This window comes from Hipposideros armiger, unplaced genomic scaffold, assembly GCF_001890085.2.
Source record: "Hipposideros armiger isolate ML-2016 unplaced genomic scaffold, ASM189008v1 scaffold_20, whole genome shotgun sequence".
NCBI classification, from domain to species: Eukaryota; Metazoa; Chordata; class Mammalia; order Chiroptera; family Hipposideridae; genus Hipposideros; species Hipposideros armiger.
The window spans coordinates 2,887,881-2,895,505 of NW_017731370.1; the positions used below are offsets into that span (position 1 = coordinate 2,887,881).

The window sequence follows — 7,625 nt, forward strand, 5'->3', positions numbered from 1 at the left end:
GTTATACCACGTAAGGAGTTTTGAAGAGAGTTAAACAAGTGGAAGTCTGGCGGCACAAGGTCAGGCGAGTATGGTGGGTGTGGCAACACACCCCATCCAAGCTCCAATAATTTTTGACGGGTGATCAAATTTGTGTGTGGTCTCACGTTGTCGTGATGGAACACAACTCCTTTACAATTAACAAGCTCTGGATGTTTCTGGATGATGGATTTGTTCAAACTGTCCAATTGCCAACAGTACACATTTGAACTGATTGTTTGGTTCCTTGGTAGGAGCTCGAAAAACACAACACCTTTAAAATCTCACCACACTGAGAGCATAACCTTCCTCTGATGAGTGTGTGCTTTCAATTTCGTTTGAGGCAAACCATCACGTGGGGACCAAGACCATTTGCACACCACATTGTTGTAAATAATCTACTTCTCATCACCAGTCGCTTCAAAAAAGGATTGTTTTCCTCACGTTTAATGAGCATACTGCAGATGTTTATAGGCACCGTCAAATGAACTTGTTTGAGTTCATGCGGAACCCAAATATCGAGCTTGCTTATGTATCCCAGCTTCTTCATGTGGTCGTGAATGCTTGAATGATGGATGTTCAGTGTTTCTGTGATCTATCGTGTTGGGTAACGTGGGTTTGACTGGATGAATGTCTTTATTTTGTTGTCATCCCAGACCAAGGAGCGTCGTTGAGGTTGAAATCACCAGCATGGAATTTTGTGAACTATCATTGGCACTGATGTTCTTGTAGAGCATTGTCACTGTAAACTTGATGCAACTTTTCACAAGCTTGATGTGCCTTCTTCCCTTTATGGAAGTAAGCCAGTAAAATATGGCAAAAATGCACAGTTTGGCCTTCCATCTTCAACTTGTAAAATCTCCAAAACTCAACCAAATCACTCAATTTTCTTTTTAGAATGAAGCTAGAACTGTCAGCTGTCAAATGACATAGCAATAACATAGATGTGAATGATTGTAGTACTTCCAAAAATGAACTAGTGCCATCTGTCACTAACATGCATCATGACTTTTCCAACAACCCAATATTATTAAACTTTAAGTTCAAATGTACAAACCCCATATTCAGAAATAGATATGATGCCTTGGGAAAGTTAACACTGTCTTGCTTTTTATTCTTGTCTTTTTCTTAACAAAAAAATATGTATATTAATATGTGGGAAAAGAAGTACATACAATGCTACCTCTCATTCCCACAATAATTACTAATTCTTGGATGCATATTCTTCCAGCCCCATTCTTTAATACTTTTTTCTTCTCTAGTTTCAAATGCTACTGGTGATTAGAATTGTTCTCCCAAGGCAATTCGAAATGGAACTAGACACAGGTAATTCATTGCTCTACTTTGAAGTTGTTTTGAAGATTAAAATAATGACAACATTTCCATAAAGAAGCATCTTACAGTAGTTAGCTATTATTGTTGTGCTATTGTTGTTTTTATATTATCCAATCTATATCTTTTAACTAACAAGCATGATAAGAGAAATAAAGTCAGCAGAATTGCTCCAAATTCATTAAGTTTCTTATTGTTTGAGAATTTACAAATCTTTGGCAAATTTGTCCCATAAGATGCAACTATATGAGATACAGAGCTCCAAAGATTCTCAGCTGGATTTCATGGTTTATATATGACTGGGAAAATATTTCCTGCAAATGGATCAAGAACAGCAGGGAGTAAGATGTCTTGCAGGGTTGTTCTTTCTGGTTTTACTTTATGGAGTTCAGGTTGGAGGTGGGAAGCTCCTAAACAACTTCACCCCAGTCAGAGGACTGAAAGGATTCAGCCAGTGGATTGAGGGTTTGATGAAATACCTTAAAGAAAAAGGAGACTATGAATCTGAAAGACCTGCAGTATTCTTAAAATCAAGTTAAACCTAAACTTAAAACACTTTAAAGTTGGATATGGGCTGCTTTTTTTTACCTTTCACTTAAGCCGACACAGGTGAATATACCAGATATGGTCACTCCTTTCTAAAGCTAGTAAATGCAAATAACTACAGAGTAGTTGATTCCCATTTGTGGAAAAGAAATTTAGTTCCTTCCTGACCTTGGCAGAAGGTGAAAACTATGGACACCTTTTTAGAGTTTTTCCATGGCTTCTCATGTAAAGCTGACATTTCCCCAGCAACAATCTCTGCCTCACCCTTTTACTGTGTGTTGGTCTGGGGTTATAGCTAACAAATTGTCAATATTTCTGTTTCATTCCCCAGAACCTTTTTTTTTTTTTGCTTGATAGGCACAGTGGTGACAGATTTCCTTCCATCTTTTCCTAGCCCCAGATTGTTTTAATTACCACTGCTGTGTTTTGTTAGATGGTAAACTGTGAAAATGGCCTCTGGTTGTTTAGGATTCTTAGCTTAAAAAAAAAAAAGAAAAGAAAAAACAGAAACAATACTTGCTTGGAGTAAAAAGAGGCTCATAGGACCTAAGGATCTATTGATTTACTCATTTATTCATTAGGAAAAGAAGTGGAACTAAAGATAAGGTGTAATTCATCTGCTGTGTTCACCTTTTTTGACTGCAGAGATTTTTCTTAGTTCACATGCTATTGACAGAGCTTCTTGTGGTGGGGGCCAGCGACTGGCACTGGGTTCTTCCCTGGGAAATATTAGTCCTGAAGTCAAGCCATTTCCTTGAACTGTTTCCTTCATAGAGTCCTGAAAAGGGAGAAATGAAAAGGAAAGGATGGCATTTTGACAGAGGCCTGCCCTGCAGTGGGGTGTGAGTATGGATTGGGCACTGCAATGCCCGCATCGAGGCCTTAAGGTAGAGTGCTTGAGGCAGATCCTTCATCCTCTAAGCCTCAGTTTCCTCATCTGTAATGTGGGGAAAATAATGAAACCTGTTTAACATGTGTGTGTTTGTTAATGTATGAGGTCTGACAATGAAGTTCGTGAACTCATCCTAGAGCTAGTACTACATGCCTCATTGTTGAATATCACTGTAGTCACCTTTGAAGTACTCCCCTTGGGAAGCTATGCACTGACACCAGGGCCTAGTCCACACTTCAAAGCAATTTTGGAACTCTTTTTCTGGAATGGCCATTAGAGCTGTTGTCATATTAACTTGATGACCTGAATGTCATCAAAATGTCTTTCTTTCAATATTTCCTTTATCTTCAGGTAAAGAAAGAAGTCATTGAGGGTCAGATCACGTGAGTAAAAAAGGTGACCCAATACAGTTATTTGTACTGGCTAAAAACTCCCTCCCAGACCGTGCCGTGTGAGCTGGTGCATTGTCATGATGCAAGAGCCATGAATTGTTGGCAAATAGTTAGGTCATCTAACTTTTTCACACAGCCTTTTCTGTACTTCCAAATAATAAACTTGGTTAACTGTTTGCCCAGTTGGTACAAATTCATAATGAATAATCCTTCTGAAATCAAAAAAGGTTAACAACATTGTTGCAACAAGTTTGCAAACTTAATTGTCAGACCTTGTACACGTATACTGTATATTGTTGAGTTTATGGTAGTTCTTTTCCTTCATGGCAGAGGATATTTAAACATCCTGATTGACATCTCTTAGCAACTCAGTCTAGCACAATGCCTGGCTCATTATGGAACCTAATACTTTTTAAAGTGTTTGAATAAATGAAGGAATGAATTAAACTGATGACATTAAGAAAATGGGAAGAAAGGAAAAGTGAAAGGTGTTTGAAAGGATGCAGCTTATTTTTGACCTCTTAAACATAAGAAACATTTTTTTAGAGAAATCAATTTTATTATCCAGAAATAAAAGCACCATTTAACTCACACTGTAAATGGGTTTCATCTAAACATTTAGGTTTAATTTGGTGATACCTATACAAATGATTATATCTCACACTTCCTTAGTTGAAAAAAAATTCCAATAATAATGCTACTAATAATGAAAACAACCAATGTTTATAAAAGCTTATTCCTTTCCTGGCTACTATTCTAATTGCAGTACATATTAACCTATTACATCTTTTTTTTTAAGATTTTATTGGGGAATTGGGGGGATGGGAACAGTGCTGGGGAATTGGGGGAAGGGGAACAGACAAGTTGCTGTCATTTTGTTCTTCAGTCTAGTTGTGTCTAGTTGTGGAGGACGTTGCTTCACTGGCCCAAGTTGGCACCATCATTGTGCTCTTCCTGGGCGAGGCAGATCAATCACTGGCTTCTGGACGGCCGCTCACTGCAGCTACTGGCCACTCACGCTGGCTGCTGGCTATACACGGTAGCCCATGGCAACCCACTGCAGCAGGGGCTGCAGCCTACGCCATCGCCAGCGATTCATGGCAGCCCAGCTCCAGGTTGAGCTGTTGTTCAGCATCTTAGCTGTGGAGGGCAGTGTCACTGGCCCTCATATGTGGGATCCGAACCGGGGCCCTCTGACTTCCCAAGCCTTAACCATCACGCCACTTGGCTGGCCCTAACCTATTACATCTTAACCTATTTAATCTCTAACTCTCACAAGGCTGAAAAATAGGCACAATTATTATCCCATTGTATAGATGAGAAAGCCGGGAGACAAAGGTGACAGGGACAAATTGACAGTGCCAGAATTGATAAGCCTCTGAAGACAAACCTAGTTTTAGAATTTCATTTTGGACATTATCTGTTTGTTTGTTTCTTTGTTAGTTTCTCCATTTGATGATGGAGTTCTTTTTTTCTAACTGCACATACCCAGCCACCTCTAGATAGGCAATCTAAATATGTCACTGTTCATTAGCTATTTGTACCAATGATCCTGCTGCATTTTTTAAATGTCATATTTGACAATGTGCTAAATACCCTTCTGCTATGAATAGCCCTCAGTATGAGTCAGTTTGCACACTGGCGGGCTTGTTCTTGTCAAACTAGTTCTAATCTCGACTTCCCTAATCACAAGCCTTCTTCTTTTTCTTCCTCCACAGCTCTGGGGAGACTTTGGATAAATAGTGCTTCAGCTAACACAATCTCTTGCCTCCTTCTGGGTATTGCTACCTCCTTTCCTGCCTTGAAGCATGATTGCTCTGCTGTTAAACAACTAACAGCAGATTTGGCACCAGGGACAACGTATTTTAATGAATTGGTAATGGGATGTATGTTGGACATGCCTTGATTAAAATGGAGCACACTGCTTAAAGATTACAGCCCATTCCCATTTCTTTATGCGATTCTGATTTTTCTTCTAGTTATCAAGCTTCCTTCCCAGCCATAGAAAAGTGCAATGAAGTTTATGTATGGTGTGCCTCCAAATAACTTTTAATTAAACATTTAAATTAGACTGGCACTGGTTCACTGAATCCAGCGTTTTTATATTCCTCCAATCCAATTATTAGGTGTTTTGAATTTCCCAATTTGTGCCTTGCCATTTATTTTAATATTACTTACTATGACATTAAAACTATAATTCCTAGATTTTCTCATAAAGAAATGAGATATAAATGTCCAAAATTAAGAACAAAAATTTGAAGCAGTCAACTTCATAAAAAATTAAAAAATAAAAACTGGCTTAAGCCATCAAATCCATAATCAAAAACTATTCTCTAGATAGAGGCTGGATGAAAGTGAATGAACAAAAAATACTCTAATATGAGGGGAAAAGACACACTGAAGATTCTAAAGGATTTTGTTCTTTTTAACAGGTTGGGAGTGAGTACGGGCCTTCTTGATTGGATGGGCCACTGCACAGATCCTTTCCTGTCCGTACTGGCCAAAATTGTACCTTTGTCCCAGTTGTAGGAGTTCCTGCTGGGTTGGGGAGACTGGTCATGAAACGAGGAGTCAAGCAGATGGATGACAGATTGATTGTATGGCCTTTATGAACATTTATCAAATGCTTGTAATGTTTCAGGCATTGTTCTGGGCATTTTTGCCCAGTCAATACTCATAACACTGTTATGAGTTCTTTTTCTTTTATAAAGGAAACTGAAGCACAGAAAAGTTAAGTAACTTGTCCAAGTTCACACAGATAGGTGTGACAGTGTCTGTCACACCTCTCAACAAGGCAAATAATGGGAAAAAAGAGCTGCCAAACCAAGTGGTCACAAACAGTAATAGTTCTTGCCTAGTGTAGAAGTTGTGAAGGCTAAATATGGTAATTCATGTTAAAATGCTTAGTTTAGTACTTGGCACAGAATATTAGTGATAGTAAACATTAATTGAGAAGTTGCTATGTGCTTTCAAGAAGGAGCAATCCATTTAGTGACAAGATGATAATAAGACAGGGGTCCAAAGGAGATAAAGCCTGAAGCAACTCCTTTTACATTGTTTGTGTAGTGTCCTTGACCTTGACTGGTAGTGGATGGAGCCAGGAGGTGAAGAGATAAGGAGCCACAGGACATGTAAAGGGGTAAATGACTTGTTTTTCCTTCATGCTCTGGTGCATGAAAACCGGTGTTAAGTCTAAACAAACCTAATCCCATCCCCTGGCTCTGCCCTGGGCCATCGATGCCTGTCCTCTTCTCAGGCTGGTGAGCCCTACTGGAGCATGACTGGCAAAGTTCAATAAGACTCCCTATTTCATTCACTAGCCAAGCATCCTTAGATCCTCACAAACATTCGTGCTTTGCCTTCAAGGCATTCGTTATCTAAGAGTGAAAATACAGGATGCTTATAATTAGCTGAGAATGTGGGGCTGAGATCTGAGGGACACATGTAGAGACAATTAGTCTATATCCTCCCACAACAGTGACCAAGATCTTTCCATGAATTTTTATTTGAGGGTTCGGCTCAGGCAGAAAATGGAGGTTTTGGAGATGTCAGTGAGGTGGTTAGGACTCACATATAGAGGATGCTTGCTTGGCATCTGTGTTAGATTGCATTACTGTTACCAATATTATTCACTTCTTTCCTCCTCCCTATTGGGGAGGAGTATACTTGCCTGCCCTACTGAAATTGGATTTGAGCATGTGATGGGCTTTGTCGAAAGGAATGTTAAGTGCACATGTAAGGTGAACAGCAGCTTACCTTTTTGTGCTTTTGTGACTCCATGAGAAGAACATGCTTGGGGTAGCCACTGGTCCAAGGAGGATGTGGAGCAGATATGGTCCTGAGCCATGGCCTGCAGGCAACCCCAAACAGTCTGCCACCTGAAGCGAAACTTCCTGGTTGACTCGCAGATCCAGGAGCATGAAAAATAAATGCATATTTCTATAAGCCATTAGAGTTTGGAATACTTGTTATTCAGCATCATAAAAGCAAAAAACTGGTCAATACAGCACATCCATTCCTTTCCCTAAGAGCCCATGTATAGTTTTCGTGGGCGAGGAAATCGCTTTCCAATGCCCACTGTTGAAGACAAGTAGGACCATATTCTTATTTCTTTCTGTCTCCTATATAGGTTAATTTGGCAGGGGCCGGGGGTGGGGGCAGGAGATTATCTATGGTCATCTTCTAATAAATTGGTCGCTTCTAGGACTTTAAACTTTGAGGCAGTAACCCAAATGACTGTAGGTCATACATGATAAAGGTAGTGTCCTGATTAGGGTTATCCACACAGGAGACTATTGCTGTATCTTTTGCTTCCTGCTGTCTTTCATTCTCTTGGCTCCTATCTCCTCCAAAATTCTCCCACCCATTCTTTGAGCCCGCAGTATTTTTCAAATATCCAGGGGGTGCCAAAAGATGCATACATATTTTAAGAAAGGCAATAACTG

The 7,625-nt window shown here is 39.6% G+C and overlaps 1 long non-coding RNA gene across 1 annotated transcript; it reads left to right on the plus strand.

Moving 5' to 3' along the window:
* Positions 1-17: 17 nt before the first annotated feature.
* LOC109378978 (uncharacterized) lies at positions 18-2,789 on the plus strand. Its single transcript, XR_002123093.1, has 3 exons — positions 18-59; positions 1,281-1,344; positions 2,671-2,789. It is a non-coding gene; the product is annotated as an uncharacterized LOC109378978 (long non-coding RNA).
* The last annotated feature ends 4,836 nt before the right edge of the window (positions 2,790-7,625 follow it).